Source organism: Tachysurus vachellii, chromosome 15, assembly GCF_030014155.1.
Source record: "Tachysurus vachellii isolate PV-2020 chromosome 15, HZAU_Pvac_v1, whole genome shotgun sequence".
Lineage (NCBI taxonomy): Eukaryota > Metazoa > Chordata > Actinopteri > Siluriformes > Bagridae > Tachysurus > Tachysurus vachellii.
This window is the reverse complement of record NC_083474.1, coordinates 16,710,609-16,732,175: the sequence shown is the minus strand read 5'-3', so window position 1 is coordinate 16,732,175 and position 21,567 is coordinate 16,710,609. Positions and strand designations below refer to the sequence as shown.

The window sequence follows — 21,567 nt, the reverse complement described above, 5'->3', positions numbered from 1 at the left end:
TATCTTAATCTGAATGTGTTTATTTTGGTCCTGTCGTACTGCTTTCTAGCAAATGTTCATCAATATCTACCATAATATATTAATATCATGTCCTGTGTATAGGAAAATTATCTGTTATTAAGTGCAGTTTGCTCACCAGATACTCACATTTTCAAGTACTGAAATCTAGTTTTCTTTATAAACTATGTACTTACTGTCAAATCTTTGTTAATGGATCAATTATGGGATAAATGTGGGCACAAAGGGGTTCAGCATGTACAGTTTTACCTCATTGCAGCATGAATAATGGGAGAGTTACAGCTGAAGGTGGACATTTGTCTTGTTTACCATGAAACAACTCAGAAGGTCAGACCCAGGACATGATGCATATTAAACAATGGAAAAGATAAAAATAAAACTGGAATGAGAGGAAATTTCAAATACCATCAAACCTGATACAAAACCAAAATACAGAACATATGATATAAGGACACAAATGTTAAATAATGTTCTCACTCATTTTCTAACGCTTATCCGAACTACCTCGGTCACGGGGAGCCTGTGCCTATCTCAGGCGTCATCGGGCATCAAGACAGGATACACCCTGGACAGAGTGCCAACCCATTGCAGGGCACACTCACACTACGGACAGTTTTCCAGAGATGCCAATCAACCTACCATGCATGTCTTTGGACCGGGGGAGGAAACCAGAGTACCCGGAGGAAACCCCCAAGGCACGGGGAGAACATGCAAACTCCATACACACAAGGCGGAGGCGGGAATCGAACCCCCAACCCTGGAGGTGTGAGGCGAACGTGCTAACCACTAAGCCACCGTCCCCTCATTAAATAATGTTGATATTGTCAAACATTTAAATGTGACAATGGGTTTGAAATGGCATGTGTATATTATATACTGACTGTTACATTATTTATTGCTAACCTCATACCATTTGACATATATGAGGATTGTCATTTGGTGCATTACACAATACTGTAACTATCAGTTATGTGGAAACTATTAAGAATTATGCTGAACTCAAAACAAGTTTGGTTTGTTTTTAGTCAATGAGAGCCAAAAGGTGTGAACTTTTTGGTGATTAAATCCAATAATGATGCAATGATTAGATGGGGAAGGACTATAAATGTATTCGGTAGTGTTCCACATATAAATGAATAGCACAAATTGGATTTTCTTTTTTTTTTTTTTAGCTAATTAGTTGTTAGTGACTAGCTAATTTTCCATTCAGTATCACGTAAGCAGTCAGAGAGTTTTTATTGTGTTATTTCTTTTGTATTTACTGACATAACCAGAGCAACAAACTAAACTGAACTGTACTGAGCACAACACACACGCACATCAACTGTAAAGTCAGCACAGACCTGCGCCATATACACACACTCTTCCAATATATATCCATCAAACTGTTTACATGCTGTTGCACACTGTTTTTTGCTCTTTGCACACATGCTGTCTCACATTTTAGTCAATTGCTGTTTTGCACAATCCTTTACAATATCTCATGTAACTGCTGTTATAACAGTGTTCATTCCAGTATTTCTGCACACGCAATAATGTTGAACATACAGTATTTACACTGGTCGGTGCTGTTTCTGTTTATTGTCTTTTGTGTATTTTCTGTTTGCACCAGGTTGCCCAGATCCACTTTGTGTATCTAGGACTACTTACTAAGTCCTTAGATCTGTCTTTGTGTTATGTAGCACCACAATCCTGGAGAAACGTTGTCTCATTTCACTGTGTACTGCAACAGCTATATATGGTTGAAATGACAATAAAAGCTTCTTGACTTGACTTGAAATAAATGTAATCAATTTTTATGTTCTTTGGACAGTATAAGTATGAAATATAACCAGTATATTTCTATCAAATCTTATTTATATAACTATGTATGTGTTTATACATTTCTGTAACAATCCCATACTGAATCATCTTTGTGTCAATCTTTGTGTCAACATTTAAACACTAAAGGTGTAACACTACATACGTATTCAATCTCGGGGAACCACACAGCCTCTTTATTTTCTTTTTTATTTTACAAAGTACATACAAAATTCCATAAATTAAACTCATAAGTTGCATGTGTCTAAATTAATCAAAATACAGAAAGGAAGAAATATTTCCAACTGATGAATAAATCGCATATTGTAAGAGTCTAATACAAAATGAAAGTCTAATACATCATGTAATATTCAGATACCGTATTTATGTTTAAAACAGATTTCATTAGTTATGTTCATATCAGAGCAAAACAACAATGATTTATGTACATATAAAAAATGCACTGTGTAAATGATTTAGCATGTTTGGAAATACATTTTTCTGTGAAATATCCCCAAAACATGAGCTGGCTTCTTGGATAGAGATAAAGGAACGACACAGATAAAAGATGTCTAGGAGTCTGTCTAGGATTCATCTTTTTTCTGGCTGAAAAATAAATTGTAAGAAATCTCAGACAGTATATTAGGTCACACTAACAGACAATATGACTGACAACATGTCAACGTCTTCCACTGTTTGAGATAGAAGTATAATGTCTGTCAAACTATCATTGTTTTCTGTTGTCAGAACACAGCTCTGTTAGATTTTTTTCAATCTAATTAGCCAGAGTATGTTGATTCATTTCCTTTAGTTTGGCAGCTCTGGTAATAATTCCAGCTGCAAGGCAAATCAAAAATTTATATCAACCCAAACCCATCAGTTTTATAGTAGCAGCTCATTCATAACATATTGTTATTGAACAATGAACATCTTTCCATCCATCCATCCCTCCATCCCTCCAACCATCCATCCAACCAACCAACCAGCCAGACAGCCAGCCATCCATCCATCCATCCCTCCATCCATCCATCCAACCAACCAACCAGCCAGGCAGCCAGCCATCCATCCATCCATCCATGGAGTCACATGTTGGCACACGGTCACTTTGGAACCTGGAGTCCATCTGATCTTGGGGCACAAGGCAGGGTACACCATGGACATTATGCCAACCCATCACAGAGCACACACACACACACACACACACACCCAATCACTCACTAGGGACAATTTAGGATGCCAATCAGGCTACAATGCATATCCTTGGACTTTTGGACAGGAAACTGGAGAAGCAGGAGGTAATCACCAAAGCGTTCTGAGAACATGCAAGCTTCGCACACACAGGGTGGAGATGGGAATCCAACCCCCTTCCCTGGAAGTGTGAGGAAAATGTGCTAACCACTAAACCACTTTTCTCCCCAAAGAACAATATGTAAGCATTTATATGGTGTAGACTTCTGTAATGAGAGAGCTTTAACATTTGAAAGGAGTCTCAGGTGTCTGGGGTATCAGATGTTAGCATCAATGAGATACAAACCATAGGTAATTCTTCAGGACAGAACATTAAAATAGTTTGGGACATGATGTTACAGGAAATCATTTATTTCAGAGTGGTAATGGATCAGTCTGTTTTAATCATTGATTAAAATCTTGTGTTTTGGTCCTTACATAATAAACAATAGCAGTTAGATCACTGGATCCATTTTCTGTTGTCTGCTTTTGCTTACTTCAGCCTACAGTAATTACTGTATTTCTAACAAAAAGAAACCGCACCATTAATTTTGGGTTTCTTGCTCTTATTCTCTTGGTTCATCTAGTTCCCCGATCCTCCTCCAAGTTGCCAGCCTGGGTGTTCTCCAGGCATTTCTGGTCATTTTTCCCATGTTTCCTGACGTATTTCTTTGTCTTGGTCCCTGCTGTATATAATGCAAATAGCTTCATTAGGAGCACTAACAAAGAGCCACAGCTAATTATAACAATGGCGAGTTTTTCAGGATGCCACACTGCAGTCTCTGTATATTCAGGCAGAGGGAATCCTCATTAAATATATGATGCTGTATGGAAAGAATTGAAGAAAGAGAGATGCGGGTTAGGTGTTGTCCATTTTATTAGAAAATGCACCATGTTTATAATACATTCAGTTCACCTCTCAGCTTGGCATATATTTTGACAGATTTTACACTGGCACTTCACAATTGATATTTATTACAGTATTGCTTTATGTACAATAGAAAACTGATTGTTTAGATCATTTAGGGAAGCTACATTACTCTGTAAAAAGTCCACCAAAACATGGACTTGGTCATAGATTAAGAAAAGATATACAGTACAGGACTAAGTTAAATCAGGGAAAGTATTTAAAGCAAATGATTTGAGGACATTCCAAAATGCTTTATTTGCAGGTATAGCGAAGCAAAGTATATGTTAGAATTTTCACATTTTAATGTTGTTTATAGTGATGATGGTGATAATGAAACTGATGCTAATATTAAAATGTATAGTCTGGAAAGTATGATGCGTTTTGCAGATAATTCTGCCTTTTTTGAGAAACTCCAAATTAAAGTAGCCTCAATTCATATCATACCTGGGTTTACATGTTCTCTGTACACTGCATATCTGCTCCTAGTCCTCTTAAAAACCGTGTCTGAATTCTGGATGTCATTCGCTATGGATAGTAAAGTTTTCTTTTCTTTTTTTTTCCCCTCAAAAGACAAACAATCACCAGGCAACTTGAATCAAATAGTTCCTGAAATACACAGTCGAGCAAAAAATAAAAAATGAAAGCAAAAATCTGTATTTAAAAAGACCGAGAAATGAACCAAATGGTTACTCGTATCCATCAACAATAGCGTTGTTCAGAAGATGACCTGAAGGGGATGATGTTGCTTCCTTTCAGTCAAAAAAAAAAAAAAACTAAAAAAAAATACAAATATTTTCACTGTTCATTCAAGTGTCACTTTCACAGTCTGTTCAAAATTGGACTCCGATACGAAATCCTGAATCTATATCAGTAATATTTTGCAGAGGGTCAACAGTTTTTAGTGTTCTCCCTCAGGAATCCTCAGTCAGGAAGACCATGAGATGCAGGCTAGTCCATCAAAAGTGCAGCTATTCCACTGTCTGCTACGGTCCGTATCCAATTAAAGTGCGTGAGTAGTTAAAATATTATATCCATCTTGTTTCCATATTGTCAATCATGTTGGAATAAATTGCACTGACAGATCACAGATCAGACTGGAAGCTTCATGTCTTCTATTTGTTGTATCCCAGAAAGTAGTTCCTGGAGACTGTTCAGGATTTTTTTCTGATGTGCACTTGAGGAGATTCCAATTTTGGCCAAATCCCTGTGAAGAGTGAGGAAATGTTAAGGGATAAGTAATGTTACGATTTCAATATGTGAAAGATTTTCCACTTTCCAATGTCTCATCTTTTCATATTAATCTTAAATCTTGTAGCTTGATGTAGAAAAAATGCCCTGAATAACTGCATTACATTTATGGCTTACTTTTTTATTATTGTTATTATTATTATTATTATTATTATTGTTATTATTATTATTATTAGTATTATTATTATTATTATTATTATTATTAACAACAACAACAACAACAACAACAATTATAATAATAACATTTATTTATTTATTTATTTATTTATTTATTTATTATTCCTTTTTTTTTTTTTTTTAGATATTTCTAAAATGCATCAATAACTTTGATATATTTTCTGCTGAAATATAAAGGACATGTCTTGTAACAGTTTCCTCTTGGAGTCTCATATGGCATTTAGTAAACTACTCAGGGTCCACATGTAGTGAGGTTGTATAATAAATAAGGAGGTGTTTAAAGGTGGAATTTGGTTATTTGTGTTAGGCTTAAAATTAAAAAAAAAAAATAGAAGAATATGAGGTGAGGATGGCAGAAGGTACATTTGATGGCACATTTTATCATGCATCCTGAATTGTGCTTGAATGTACAATTGATCCAGAAATCTTTCACTAATAGTGTTTCATATGTGTGCACAAGTCAAGTGTGCTTTTATTTACTCACTCTTGGTTCATGTGTACAATGCTTTCCAGGCTGCTGTGTCCGGCCATAGCGAAGTTCTCTCTGTACTTCTCCAGACCCATAGCTTTCAGCCACTCCTCTGCTGAACTGAATGAAGGGGATGGCTCAATGGTAGGGGTATGGTTTAGTGCTGATGGGTGGGACCTGAGGATTAACAGACCAGTATTGTGTTTAATTTAGAAGGCAAGTCCAGATTTTCCCAGGTTTTAATCACATATGAGATGGCACAAATTGAGGAATAAGCATGAATTATTATCCGATGTGTTTTCTATTTATATATAACAAAAAATTCGGTTGCAAGCATAAACCGACTAATGATCGAAGCTAAAGATTGAACGAGCTAGCTTGTATTTTATACAGACAATGTAAAGGCATGTTAAAAGCAGAGACAAGACAGTGTTATTTTGACTATCAGCATTTCACTCAGAAATGTTAGTCATGCTAAGAAAAGATGCTGTACATATAAAATGATGATGCAGTTCTTTATTTTACATCAATCACTAACGAACCTCTAAAGGAACTGCCGTAATGAGAAGCATCATCATAATGTCGTTACTAAACTGAGCTGTCAGAAGTTGTGCTAAGTTAGAATTACTCAAAAGGATAATCTTTGGGAGATATGGTAAACCTTTGGTGTCAAATTATATGAACATCCTGTGTAGAAGTAGTAACTTCCCATAACTGGGTGTGTTTGAATAGAGCTGTATTGGTGTTATCTTACTGCATTTGTTCAGCTTTTGTAAGATAATAGTAGCTCATGGACAAACAATTTACAAGTTCTTTAGCTATTAGAATTTTAAGACATTTTGATAGACACATCTCATCTCTTATTGTCACTCAGTAATTGTATGCATTTAAAAGAAGTATTACTGTACTTTTGTTTGTGTGATCTGCTTGTCTCTCCTCCCATCCTCTTGAGTGTGTTCGGGTTCCGGATCAGTTTGTCCAGCATGTTGACGATCTGGCTGAACTTGGGCCGCTCGCTGCGTTCTCTCTGCCAGCACTCTAACATGAGCTGGTGCAGTGCTACAGGACACTCCATCGGTGCTGGTAATCTGTACCCTTCCTCTATCGCCTTTATAACCTAGAAAACAGGATGCAGATGTCACTGTGGTGCAGACAATCTGCTTTCCATACAGCAATGATAAAAATAAAACATTACTGTTTTGATCATACGAGATGAACATTGACTGACCAGATTTTCAAGGACACTGATTGTTTTTCCTATTTTAGACAGTTCAAAAAACCCTTAACGATTTTTTTTTACTTTCTTTTTTAACACACGTCACGATTCATTGTATCAATCAAACAAAATTCTTCGTCTGTAATCTTCCACTAACGTGCCAAGACTTTTGCCTGCCTCTAAACAGCCCCTGATTTTTGCTGTGCACTTGCATAAATGTGAGCAGCAGTCCTGTTGCAAGAGGCGAGCAGACCCTCTTGATTGATTGCAGCCTAGAATCTAAATCTGACTACAATCAATGTAAGATGAATAGAAACCAAAGTCCCGTTTAACATTCTTCCCATGCAATACACAAAATACTTCACAACTTGGATACAAATATGTATGAATTTCAATTTTGTTTTGTCTTTTAATAAAGATAACGATGAACCAAACTACAAGACACGTCAATTAAATCATTTATATTAATAGTATATGCAAAATATTAGTTGAGCTTTTTTGGATGGATATTAACGTAAACAAGTACATATATAATAAACTGACAATGTAAATACATGTTTAATTTAAGATAAGATAAGATATACCTTTATTCGTCATAAATTTCTCTACAGTATATCCCTGAAATATTTTACAGCATGTAAGAGAGGCTTTTGTACTTACATCCTGGTTACTCATGTCCCAGTATGGACGCTCTCAGTATGACATCACCTCCCACATGACGATGCCGTAGCTCCACACGTCACTGGCTGAAGTGAACTTCCTGTACGCAATGGCTTCTGGGGCTGTCCAGCGAATCGGAATCTTTCCTCCCTACGATTTACAGATATGTTCACACCAATGTACTGGGCATCTACAGATACATGAGGATCTGTGAAATGGGTGATGTGATATTGGGGGTGTTGGTAGTTTAGTGATAAAGGCATTGGACTATTGATCAAAAGGTTGTGAGTTCAAAGCCCAGGTCCAACAAGCTGTCACTGCTGGGCCCTTAAACCTGAATTTTCTCAGTTGTATAAAATGACATTAAATGCAAGTTGCTCTAAATAATGACATCTGTGAAATGATGGAAATGTAAATACTCAATTTCTGCCTCCTACACAGACAGACATGCTCTCTCTCTTTTTCCCTTTTCTCTTTGACGTTATGTTATTGGGATGAACGTTACAGGTTATTGTATTGACAAATTAGCACAAGCTTATAAAAAAAGCGCAAGAGGCAACAAGTGAAAAAGACTAGAATCCAGTTGTCTGAGTTCACATGCAAGAAATTAACAAAGGCTAACACAATTTTGCAAAATTCAATATTTTTTCCAACAAGATTACATCATTCAGTCATTAATCAACATCAGGTCGTGATTGTTAAAAATGGTAAACAATTTTCTTCTGACCTCAAATGTATTCAATCAAACTAGACAGGTTTCATGACTGCAGTTTGGTTTTGTACTAGAGTTATGAGGCCAGTGTATATATGAAAACTCCCATTCAGCTAAACATTCTTTCTTCAGGTTTTATTAATGTAAATATCTGAAAAGCAAGATTTTTGAGACAGATGATGAAACAGAAACAGATCTCTCTCTCTCTCTCTCTCACTCTCTCTCATTCTCTCTCATTCTCTCTCTCTCTTACCCGTGTTGTATAAGCTCCCTCAGGTTTGTCCTCCAGCACTCTGGACATGCCGAAATCAGACACTTTACACACAAGGTTACTGTTCACCAGAATGTTCCGTGCTGCAAGGTCTCTGTGGACGTAACTCATGTCTGATAGATACTTCATCCCTGAAGCGATGCCACGCAGGATACCAACCAGCTGAATGACTGTGAAACGACCATCGTTCTTCTGCACCACATGAAAAATAAGAAAGAACACAAAACTAAATCATCCATTCATGTCATTTTAAGGATCCAGCTCATATGTAAAGTAAAAAAGCTTAAATTATATTTCTTAATTAGAAAAATCACAGGTTAAAATAATATTTACAGGATAATATGGGCGATTTGGGCCTGAGGATAAAAATGTCAACTGAAAGTGTTAAATAATGACTAATATCTGATTTTAAAAAAACACAATCGTTCCTTTTTTTTGGGGGGGGGGGGGGGGGTTGTTTTCAGGTGGAACTCAGAAGCATTGACACGAATAAACACGGAAACCTCTTAATATTTTGTAATCTAGACAACATCACCTGGACTTGGGCTTACCATTGCACTTCTTCACTTTTTCTATGTCAAATTTTCGAAGCCTACTAATCTCCGAACTTTTATCTCTTATCTTCCTAATAGTATGTATACAATGTAAGAGCTCTGGGTAACACTTTATATGGTACTTGTACACTTGCTTATAAATTTTAATAAAGTAATAAAAAGTAAAGTTTCTCCAACTGTCAACTAACACCCATGCATTTAATAATATGGAACTGAAAGATTATTTACTTTCCTGATTAAAGAAGTCACAACAAGTTTATTGCTACATTATCCTACTTTCCTTAACCTCCACTCTGTAATTAATTGAGAAATTGCTTGCAATAAAGTGAGCTTTATGTTTTTATTTATCTTTGTGTTCAGTGAATAATAAAGTACTACTACAGTAATGACTAATTGCTCATTAATTATTGTTTAAATTGACCAGCTGATATCCAATTTCTAGCATCTTCACAATATATACATTATAATGCTTAGGTTTAATATGAAAGCTTAAAGCTTTCTAGCATCTTCACAATATATACATTATAATGCTTAGGTTTAATATGAAAGTCTGATCTCTGTTCATATACATGTTTTGGGTGAGACACGTTCATTTCAAGATATATAAAAGAACATCTAATACTGATCCAGAGTCACACTTACTCTGAGAAACACGTCCAGAGAGCCGTTTTCCATGTATTCAGTGATGATCATGATCGGCTTGCCTGCAGGATGCAAGAAACGCAATTAAATAATCATTCACAAATATTCTGCAGGACAAAATATATATATATATATATATATATATATATATATATATATAAAAAAATTTCCTCCTATTTTTGTTGTCCCCATATTCAGCATTGGATTTCTTCGTCAATGCACAATCCACAGTGGTGATTAATGGCTCATATGAAAGAAGATGCTCTTTCGTTTGCTACGTAGCCTAATCGGGGTAATACATTCAAAAAATTGTCGAAAAAACAAAAACTGTTTTTCCACACGAATGTTTCCATCTTCAAAGTAAATGGTGATATCAAACCCATTTCTGCTTTCAGTGATGCCCTAGATTCTGTGACATGAGAACAGAGGTTAAAACGCCACATACGGAAAGCCTGCAGTGTCCTGACTAATTTTTCAGGCTTGCAGTGATAAAACAATTCATCTGTTTATTCTGATTGAAAACGTCTGATATGTCGGTTTCTATTCTGCAGTCAGTACTAGTAAAAAAAAAATACTTATTCTAGCAAGAGCTGGTTTTTGAGAAAATCGACAAATCTATGAAACGGTTGCTTTGAGTTGCTTTGAGCAGAAACACCTTGTAGATGATTCAATATCTAGATGGCAGGACCTACCTAATCCTCAGCTGAGAATTATCCAAACACAAATCAACAAATTCCTTTTTGTTATTTGAGGGCAAAATGACACCAGATACACACGCTCATACAAAAACACACACTTTGTGCGGCCTCTCTGACTGACAGCTGCTTAATGGTGTGTCCGTGAGGAGGAAGTGTAGCTAAGGAGGCCCAGGCAGACACATTGTCAGCCATCTTTGTTGCTGTTGGCCTCTCATGTGACCTCGAGGCAGATTTGATTGACAGCTCTTCAAGAAGGCCAGGGGAAAAGCTAACCTTTGAACCTGCCGTCTCCTCCCTGCCTGGATTTCCCAGACACACCTCCTTTTATCCTCTACATTAAAAGACAAATTCAATATTTGCCATGTGTGGTGTGGGCCTGAGTGCCTGGATTTGGCCATGAACTCCTCAGTGAACTTGTTGTTAATGGTGCATAAATAAGCTTTGAGAATTAGAGACACTAAGACAATATATAAAAGAAAACACCAACAAAAACGTACGAAGGCGCAAAGGAGCAGAAGTGTGGGCTGAGCTCCTGCTGTGGTCTCATTTGCATGTTATGATTTCATTTGCAGACATTTACATTATGCAAATTAGCATTCAGATTCGTTATTCCTGCCACATATTCCTGCCACATAGAGGCAGACTTACAGGACGTGTTTCAGGTCTCTAAGGGGCAAGAAAAAGAGAGGAGAATTAATGAACAAATCTGCCCATTTTAACCTTATACCAAATGTTCAGTGTAACAAATAACTTAGAAATAAAATGTCAACACTTTTACCAAAATAGGGCCAGTTGCTTGTAGGTTGCCAGATACTACAGATTATATTTATAAATTAAAAACATTATCCTATTGTCTGTTCAGTAGATGACAGCTAACATGGTATACAGACAAAAGTTCAGTTCAGTTCAGAGCCGATCTTTTCTTATGCAATGTACACTGATAAAACTAAATGTTTTGCTATTTAGCATACTGAAGATTTTCTTTTGTCCCTCTAGATCTCACTCGACTTTAAACCCGCTGTATAAAGGACATTACATATTTACATTTACGTTATTTACTGTCCGTTATCACACAAATGAGGATAAGGTTCCCTTCTGAGTCTGGTTTCTCTCAAACCACCTACAGGTTTTCTAACATGAATAACTGCAGCTTCTAAAGATAATCCTCTGTTCTGGGGGTTTGTAGCCAATCACTTGCAAAAGATGACTTTCTGTCTTAGGTGATGGGACAGACAAATATAATTTAAAGTCAAATGACGATTTAACTCTTAAAGTCAAAGGTGGAATCATGAAATGAAGTGTGAGGTCTTCTTAAAGCCATATTTTTCAATAGTCCGTTCCGCTCCACTAATCCGATTGGTCCAAGAGTGTCTATATTTCCTATATGCACATTGGGATGTTTTGCTGCATGTCTATTTTCAACATTCACAATATCACTTCCTAGTTAAAAACTACAATGTTAGCAATATCATCAGCAGACATGGCCAACGATACTTTTCAGGAATATTACATTTCTTCAGATGAAGATGAAAAGAAACAAGGGATTACAATATGACCCAAAGCACCTACCAATATTCAAAATCCCTAGAAGTTTCAAGTATGTACAAATCAAAGTGAGCTATCTAGACAGCTAACAACAGTTAAAGTTAATGTGTCTTCCTTGGGAGCCATTTGGCGATATTGCGGATGAAATGTCACTTACTAATAATATTCATTTCTTGTTGTCGTATGAAAGCAGTATTGCACTTAGTTTTCCCCAGTCACAGCAGTTTACACACCATTTTTCACACCAGAGAGACCATGACCTGACATCTGCTGCTCAGACCGAGCCTTGTGTTAAGTACTAGTCATTTACAGGAACGTTACGTGAAAGAGTTAACTCTTCAGCTTTAATGATAACATATCAGATGTTTTCCACAAATGTAATTATTTTTTTTTTCACCAGGTTTCAAATGAGCTGAAAAAAATAACAGTTATTTTGTTGTACTTGTCATAGCAGCCCGAATAAAGAAATCATAAAATAATTCCCCTACTGATATCTAACAGTATATACTTTTGAAATCTAGTTAAAGTCTGATCATTTGTTAAGAACTAGATTGGAGCAGGTTTTTGTGACAGAAAAAATCCGACAAGGGATAGAACGCTGAACGACATTGATGACAGGAAAAATCTACTGTTGCTTTTAACACATAAGTACATAAATACATGAATGTAACAACAAGGGATAATATATTACACTGTAGTGTGAAAGCAGGGCAAGTGTGTTAATGAGTTCACATAGCGAGCGACTGTGAGGCTGGGGTTGAGATGGACGTAGAGGTGTGGGGTGTTAAGTGGTGGATATTAAGTAACACACTAACCCCAAAACCTAAACACATTAAGAGCCACTCTTCTACACACACACACACACACACACACACACACACGGCATGGCTGAAAGATTTAGAGACACACATATAGAGTGACATTCAATGCCTCAAACACCCCTGCCCCAACACATTAAGAGTCACTCCACTTGTTGCTTCTCTCCCATTCACACACACACATACACACACACATGGCTATAGGGAAAAGCTATAGGGTGACAGTCAAACACATTTAGATGTGACACTTTGATTAATGGCTCTGAAATGCTACCGGATCTTCTGGGCTTTTTTACAACATCTATAGCATCTGTCACTAACACATGCTATGTTTGTGTGTGTATGTGTATGTGTGTGTGTGTGTGTGTGTATGTCTGAGTTGGAGAGAAAGTAAGAGTAATGAATTTGTCAGTGCTTTATGCTGTAACACACACACGCACACATACACACGCACACATACACACGCACACATACACACGCACACATACACACGCACACATACACACGCACACATACACACGCACACACACACGCACACATACACACGCACACACAATACATATATTCAGACTAAGTAAATTAATTGTTTACTTAATTAGAGGAAAGGTACATGTCGGGAAGAAAAAGCTGATTTTTTTTAGATTTGTCTCTAAATAAATAAGCACAAAATAAATGTGGTGACTTAATATGGCTTACAATATTGCTCTAATTATACATAACTTTAAAGTCATGTATCATTTTATTTCTGTAACCTTTTCAACTGTCTTACATGAAAGTATTCAACAGTTTTAAACAGACATTTCTCATACTCACAAATCTCTAATAGTTTTATATTGGACATGACGTACAAAGCTTTTTTAAAAAGAATTGTGTAACATCTTGTATAGCATGTAGTGAGTTCATTTAATGTATAAGAAGCCTGTTGCTATTTGGTCTGTTTCATAAAAACAATAATGAAGAAGATAAATAAGAAAAATAGGTAGAGTTATAGTTTACAATAAATGATACAGATATTGCCGTCCTTTTCACCTTTAAAATGTATAAAAAATAAATATGTAAAACAAATGTCAGAAAAATATTTAAGCCTATGGAAAAGGAGACAGAGACTCACACATGGTAACAACGCCCTCCAGATGGATGATGTTGGGATGATCAAACTGGCCCATGATGCTCGCCTCGCTCAGGAAGTCCCGTCTCTGCTGCTCGGTAAACCCAGCTTTTAGTGTCTTAATGGCCACACACACCTCTCGCTTCGTAGGGAACTTCAGACGACCGCAACAAACCTCACCGAACTCACCTACACATCAGAATATATTAGACTTTTGTAAAACTTATTTAAATGTTCATGTGTTTTAAAGCACATCCACATAATTCTGTGGAAAGAAAACTGTTAACAATTAGATAAGTCACTTATATGTAGTGAGCAGATTTAGTGTATGTTTTTTTTTTCCCCTGAGTAAAAAAGAATTTAAATGTAGCTTAATTAGTTTTGTTGGTTTACTTTACCTGTTGGTAAGTGAAGAAAAAAATGTGCTGAATGAAATTTTTCAAAATTTAATTTTCAAAAAATAAACTTCTTTTTCCTTTTACATTTTAGTAATTGTTGGCTCTAACACACTGACACACACACACACACAAACACACACTCTTGCTGTGAATGATGACTAGCTCTTACCGATGCCGATGACTTTCTCAATCTTTATGCAGGAGGCGTCGATCTCCTTAGCAAACTCTCGGATTGCTTGGTTCGGGTCCTCGTAAGTAAACGGATCCACGTACACCCTCACTCCTACATCACACACACACACATACACACACACATCCAATCATGCATCAATGCACACACATCTAGTATCTCTTTTCCTGCCAGTGGAGCCTGTTTCATTTGCCTAAACAAATGCTAAATCCTTCCATTCACTCCTGTGATCAGATTAGCTTCCACTCTTATATTAGCTATTTGACTACTAAGTGTCTGTGTTACAGTACTGAGCTTAATAGTCATGCTGTCATTTCACATGAGGGGGAACCATCTGTGCTCCTGTAGGCTCAGGAAAAAGTCCCATCAATGCTGATACACCACAGCAGATGATCAGGTTTAGAAAGTGTGTTTGATCTGTACTGCATTCAGCTAAACTTATCTCACCTGGTATAAATGTAAATGTGCTCTCATTTAATCTACCTCACAAAATCAGAGTCAAGCCTCAATCAAGACAGAAATATTATCAAACAGTATGTCTTTAACACAAATAAAAAAAATCTGCCATTGAAATTAATTAAACTAAAATAAACTAACTAATTTTGTGTTTAAGATACAAATGTTTAAGCTACAAATACACAGTCTGGTGAGACACGAAATCATCAGTTAGATCAAGAACCCATGAAATCAAACAAAACAAGAAAAACAGAAGAAAAAAAACAGAACCAGATAAAACCTCAGTCCAAATAAATCCCAGGTTAGGATGAGGCAGAGAACCAGATAGATCCAAAAAACAAAAAATTCAAGTCTTCAATCTGAAAAAGAATGTCTAGAACGACATACTGAAAAACGATAGATAAAACAAACAAAAGCTAGAAAGTCTTTTCCCTCCATCTGTACTGTACCTTACTGTTGTACTGATATTTACTGCAATTATTCGCCTAGTACTTAGACTTCACTTCAACCATCAATCATAAACACAATTATTTATTACTATTATTATTGCTATTTGCACACCTGCAATTATCATAATCACCGAATGTATCTACGCTATCATGTTGCATGCATCACAATGTTTACCTCTCCCTGTCTATATAGTTTATCTCAACATACTGTGCCACATTTCTCATTCATTTCATTTCTTTAATTGCCATGTTCTTTAATGGTACACACCATACTGTTTACCTTCACCTGTACATTGTTAGCTTAACATATTGCATCATAACCTAATTTATTAAATTTAATTTAAAATCTATTTGCACTGCTGGTTGGATGCTATCTGCATTTCATTGTCTCTGCACTCTGACAATGAGAGTAAAGGTAAACCTAAATAAATCCGAAATAAATAATACAAAGAACAAGATGGTGTTAGCAACCAAATAAAGACTAGAACTAGATGAACCAATGAACCAAATAAAGTCTAAAACTAGATAAATTCCACCTATGGGAGCACTCAAGTGAAGCTTTTGTCTGCCCTGAAGTTGCAGAAATGATGCAATGATTTGTATTTTTGTATTTTGCTTTTGAATGCAATGATTTGTACCTGCTTGATGCTTCTCTTCATCTTGCTTGGCTTTGCTGTATTTGGCCCTCCTGAAAATAAACAGATAATTTAACGGCTTCTGCACACAATACACACAATACCCACAATACACACAAAGGACACGTACACAGAGGACACACAGTAGGATTACAGGTACACACCTCTTTCGGATGAGGAAGGCACAGGCGAGGATGAGGAGCAGAACGACGCTGCCACAAGCGCACAGCAGAAGGATGGTGGGGTTCATGCCTTCTCCCACCACAGGAGACGGTACTGACGGAGAGAGAGAGACACGTTTTTATTTCATCACCTGTCCTTCAAATATCATTTAAATATTTATACTCCTAAGCGGTCTGCCTTACCTGGAGTTAAAGTTAATACAGTTCTAAGAGAATCTTCAAAGATACTATTATATTAAAGATTTACAGCTTAAACAGACAGTGTGACACCTTTTAAACTGTACCAATATTGTTCATTCATTCATTCATCTTCTACCACTTATCCGAACTACCCCGGGTCACGGGGAGCCTGTGCCTATCTCAGGCATCATCGGGCATCAAGGCAGGATACACCCTGGACGGAGTGCCAACCCATCGCAGGGCACACACACACATTCACTCACGCAATCACACACTACGGACAATTTTTCCAGAGATGCCAATCAACCTACCATGCATGTCTTTGGACCGGGGGAGGAAACCCCCGAGGCACGGGGAGAACATGCAAACTCCACACACACAAGGTGGAGGCGGGAATCGAACCCCCAACCCTGGAGGTGTAAGGCGAACGTGCTAACCACTAAGCCACCGTGCCCCCCGTACCAATATTAGAACATTACAATTAAAAGTAGTAAAAATTAGTAATCTTCAACAAGGACTTTGTTCCATTTGATTCTCATTTTAGACATTTCAGAAAATCTGTTAATAAATCTGTTAATAAATCCAGAGTTTAAAGCATAAACCAAACAAAACGGTTATGGATTAACACTTTTATGATTTCTTTTATAATTAATAATAAAATAAAATAAAATTCAAAGAATGAGGAAAAAACACTCAAGGTTACTTTCTTCACATAATATTTTAACATAAAATAATATTAGTTAGTTTATTCTTGTGTTAGTCTATTGCTTCAGTCCATTTAATTTACATTAACGTTCATACTCTAGGTACTTAACTTAAAAAAGGGTGTGATCGCTGTTTTGTTACATAGATGTCTCTGATGGGTGATCAGCAATTTAAAACTCATTAATAATTCTGATCTCTGTTGTATAATAATTGTCTTATTGTATAAGTCAGACTTTATAGGTTAGTAATAAAATCAGTTTACGGTAAGTTTCCCACTAACCCGAGTTGGTCATGACTTCCAGTGGAGCGCTAAAATCTCCGTAACCGGCTGCGGTGCGAGCGCGCACGTGAAAAACGTAGGAGGTCAACGATGTCAGGTCCTTTATGTTAACACTTCGAGATGTGGTCTTCACAATACGATAACTTCTCTCATTCTGCTCCTGAGAGAGAGAAACAAATAAAAGAAGGAAAGAGGAAGAAGGTTACAAGTTCACAAGTTAGGAAGTCTGATGGCTATTTCCAGGCTTGTCAACACTCATTTCCTGTATATCCCATATGTGTATCCCCAGGGGACAAGGAGTGTTTCTTAATACATATCTTTATATTTAACTTCTCTTATATGTACTAGAAAGTTTTTGAATTGTTTACATTACAGCTACTAGAAAACTTTGTTAAAAAACAAAGTGAAAAACATCTAATACTTTTTTCAAATGTTTTCAGAACAAATAATTTGTTTATGATCACTACAAGGCTGCTGTGTTTAGAGACGTTATCTAGTTAGTAATAAACTCCTGAGGTAATGTTAGGTAGTCTATTAATTCAGCGACTTTTACCTAATTTATATACTGATAAATTCTACACAATTAGCTGATAGTACTTATGCAAAAATTCAGATAGCCAGCAAAGAAAAAAATGTGGCTCTGTTTAGCGACAATGTTTAGTTAATAAGAACTTCCTCAGGTAATGTTAGCCAGCCTGTTAATTTAGCAACCTTAGGAGCTTATTTTTAACAGGAAAATTCACTAAACTAGAATTTTTTAACCTAGAACTCAGCTATCTAGAATTTAGATAGCTAGCAGGAGTGATGTGTGGTAACATTAGCTAGATCTCCATTGTCAATGAATAGACTAAAACCTGTCAAACTCATACATCTCCTTTATTTATAGAAAGTAATTTACCTAAATTGGACAGTTACTATTTAGCACCTGAGGAAACTAGCTAGACAGCTTAATTACCATTGTCAGTGGATGTATTTTAAGAGCACTCTTAGTAATTAGAAACATCTAGCAGCTAAGCTAAAGGCCCAGCATTTCTGGTACTGTGAAGTAATGTCTTCATCTCCCATTAGTCCTCTAACCTTTTCATAGTATTTGACCTCATACTCCAGTATGACTCCATTGGGTTTATCAGGCTCCTGCCAGAAGAGTACAAGAGTGTCGCGGGTGACATCCTTACTCTGCACAGACATCACTGTTGATGGAGCTGCAAGGAGAGATATAAAGACACATGTTACTGCTTTCTGTCGAAACACAGTCAGAAAAGTCTGAGAAAGGTTCTTACAGCTCCGTCTGCTTAACTCAGAATTCAGATGCTAAACACACTTTTGTTGTTGTGCTAAACCCTGTTTTGTTCTGGGTGAGAAAGTCAAACAAGGGTCTGAGGGAGACGGAGGGAGACTGCAACACAACACGGAGGACAGAGAGGACAACACACATCAAATACAAGTGAGGTGTAAATGTGCAAGACAAAACACTTCCTCTGTCTGTCAAGTATATGCTAATAAAGTCCAATATTTCTGGGAGATAAAAGCTAAACAAATGAATTAAATACAAATAAAATAAATACAATTATATTCTTAAAATGTAAAATATAGATTTAATTATTATTTGTGACTTATTTTTTGATTGTTTATGGATGCAACGTTTACTGTAACCAATTTCAATTATATTTCTTCCTGTAAATATGTGAATGACTAAAATCAGAGGTGTAAAAGTCGAATAATAACATAATATCATAATGTACAAGCTTAGGAAATGAATTTAAAAAATATATTATAGTGTAAACGAGTGTTTATACAGTGATATTAGCTGCGGTTGTGTTACGCAGACCTCCGGATACTACAGGGTACTTACCTTCTTAGTTTTTTGTTTCTGTTAGTTATTCATTTTTTTGTCATTCTTGCTATTTTCAATTATAACAATTCAAATAATAAAAGTGCTTCAATTACAGTTACTATCCAATCATTCACATGGACTCAAGTGTTTTAACCACAAATCGTATTTCTCGTCCAGCTAGTCATGTTTTTTCTGGGCCTCAGGGTCTCTCTGTGTGTGAGACTGTGTGTGGTTAAAACAGCTCGTTCTTTTCAGTCTTAAGTGTTGTGTGTATTGAACACTCGGCCTCTGGCTCCCAGTAGTGACAGCAGTGTGGCGGCTATTTTTCAGCTAAGCACATCCATCTTCCTCTGTCGAGGCCGACAGACTAAACACGACTTTGGCGTCTCCCCACTGGGACTCAGATGAACCCCTACCGGCTCAAAACCCAGGGGTCGACGCCCTCCTCAACCCCAAACACACACACTCCTGTAATCCACATCCATCATTCAGCCTGCTCTCACAGATATGTCTCTGTAATCGAGTTTGTATGTGTGTGTGCGTGTGTGTGTGTGTGTATAGTGAGCTAATGTGAAAGTAAAGATGAGTGATACTTAGTATATATGAAGTATATGCAGTATTTTCTGTACAATAAGCTGCAAAGTAGGACAAATCCACAAAACGACATATTCATTTAATTAGTTCTATAAGCCATAATGATGCATTCTCATATTTTTAGGAGTTAATACTGTTAAAGTATTGGTGGGGTTTAGTTTGGTGGGGTTTAGTTTAAGATTTAGCTCTGAAGTTGTTCCACTCTGACATATCTCTACAAAGATATAGTAGAAGTGTCTGAAATAAATCTCTTCCTTTGTAAAAACCAAGCTCACATGTATCTATGTTATATTAAATATTAGCTAGTCTTAAAGCATTACACTGAGGGTGTCACTGATGTTGGGGAGAGATTTTCTGTGCCCCACCATTCATCACGTCTCTAACGACCAGAGGTTCAGAGGTGAGCGAACATTTTGGATGCTCCAGTTTCAGAGAGTGAGTGAAGGCCGGTTCCTGTTCAGATGAAAGCATACATCAGGCTAAAATCAAATCAGGCTTTAATGCCACAAACTGCTTAAGCCAGTATTACTAACACTCATCCGCCTTAAGAAGCTTGTTATCGCTTAACCATAACCGTGTTCTAGCAGATTCGGTCTGAATGTTAGGTTTAGAATGCTGGGTTTGATGGTTTATGTTGACAGGCTTAATTATTTCATATCATGTAACAAGACCTCAGCATAGAATAAACAATTAAATACATCATTAAATACATGCTGAAATAGGCGTCAATCATTTAGTTAAGTAATTATTCATTACAATTTTTATTTAACATCTTTTCAAAAACAATGGAACTATTTTATTGATATGGTAGGACCCTCTGCCCTACCAAACTAATGTGCTGGTAGATAAATTGTCTACTCTAAACTTTTATTTACCCTAGGTATTAATAAATGTGAATGTGTGCATGGTGCCTAGTGATGGACTCATCCATGGTTACTTATTTATTTTTTACAGTGAAACCTTCCATATCTACAGATACTTATCAAGATGTTGTTATTGTTGTTGTTGTCCTTCAGCTCCTCCCTGTTCGTGGTCACTACAGCGAATCATTTAATCCACAAGTTTTGATTTGGCACAGGTTTTATGCCGGATGCCTTTTCTGACGCAGCCCTCCCATTTTATCTGGGCTTGGGACTGGCACTGTGAGTTAACCCCTCAGTTGCTGGGATGGTTGAAACCTGAATCATGATTGGTAATTATATAAATTAAAAATTAAGTGTATTTTGTTCAATCAATTAATGTTCTAGATTTGTGGTAGCTTAGTGTTTAAGGTGTTGGATTACTGATCGGGAAAAAGTTGCGAGTTCAACCCCAGGTCCACCAAGCTGCAGCTCCTGACCCTTGAACAAGGCCCTTAACCCTCAATTGCTCAGATGAATAACTGATATAAATGTAAGTCGCTCTGGTTAAGAGAGTCTAAGAAATGCCGGAAATGTAAACCTAATGCTGTTCAATAGTATGTTCTCTTAATAACAAAAGAGGTCCACAAGGCTGTAGCATTGTGGGCTGTACAGGAGGACACGTATAGGGTGCCAACATTTACAGCTCACAATGAGAAGTAAGACACACTACAACCTCATGGACCTAATGA

The 21,567-nt window shown here is 36.7% G+C and overlaps 1 pseudogene; it reads right to left on the bottom strand.

Moving 5' to 3' along the window:
• Positions 1 to 3,904: 3,904 nt before the first annotated feature.
• The window catches only part of LOC132857620 (ephrin type-A receptor 4-like), a 42,221-nt pseudogene continuing 24,558 nt past the window's right edge, over positions 3,905 to 21,567 (bottom strand).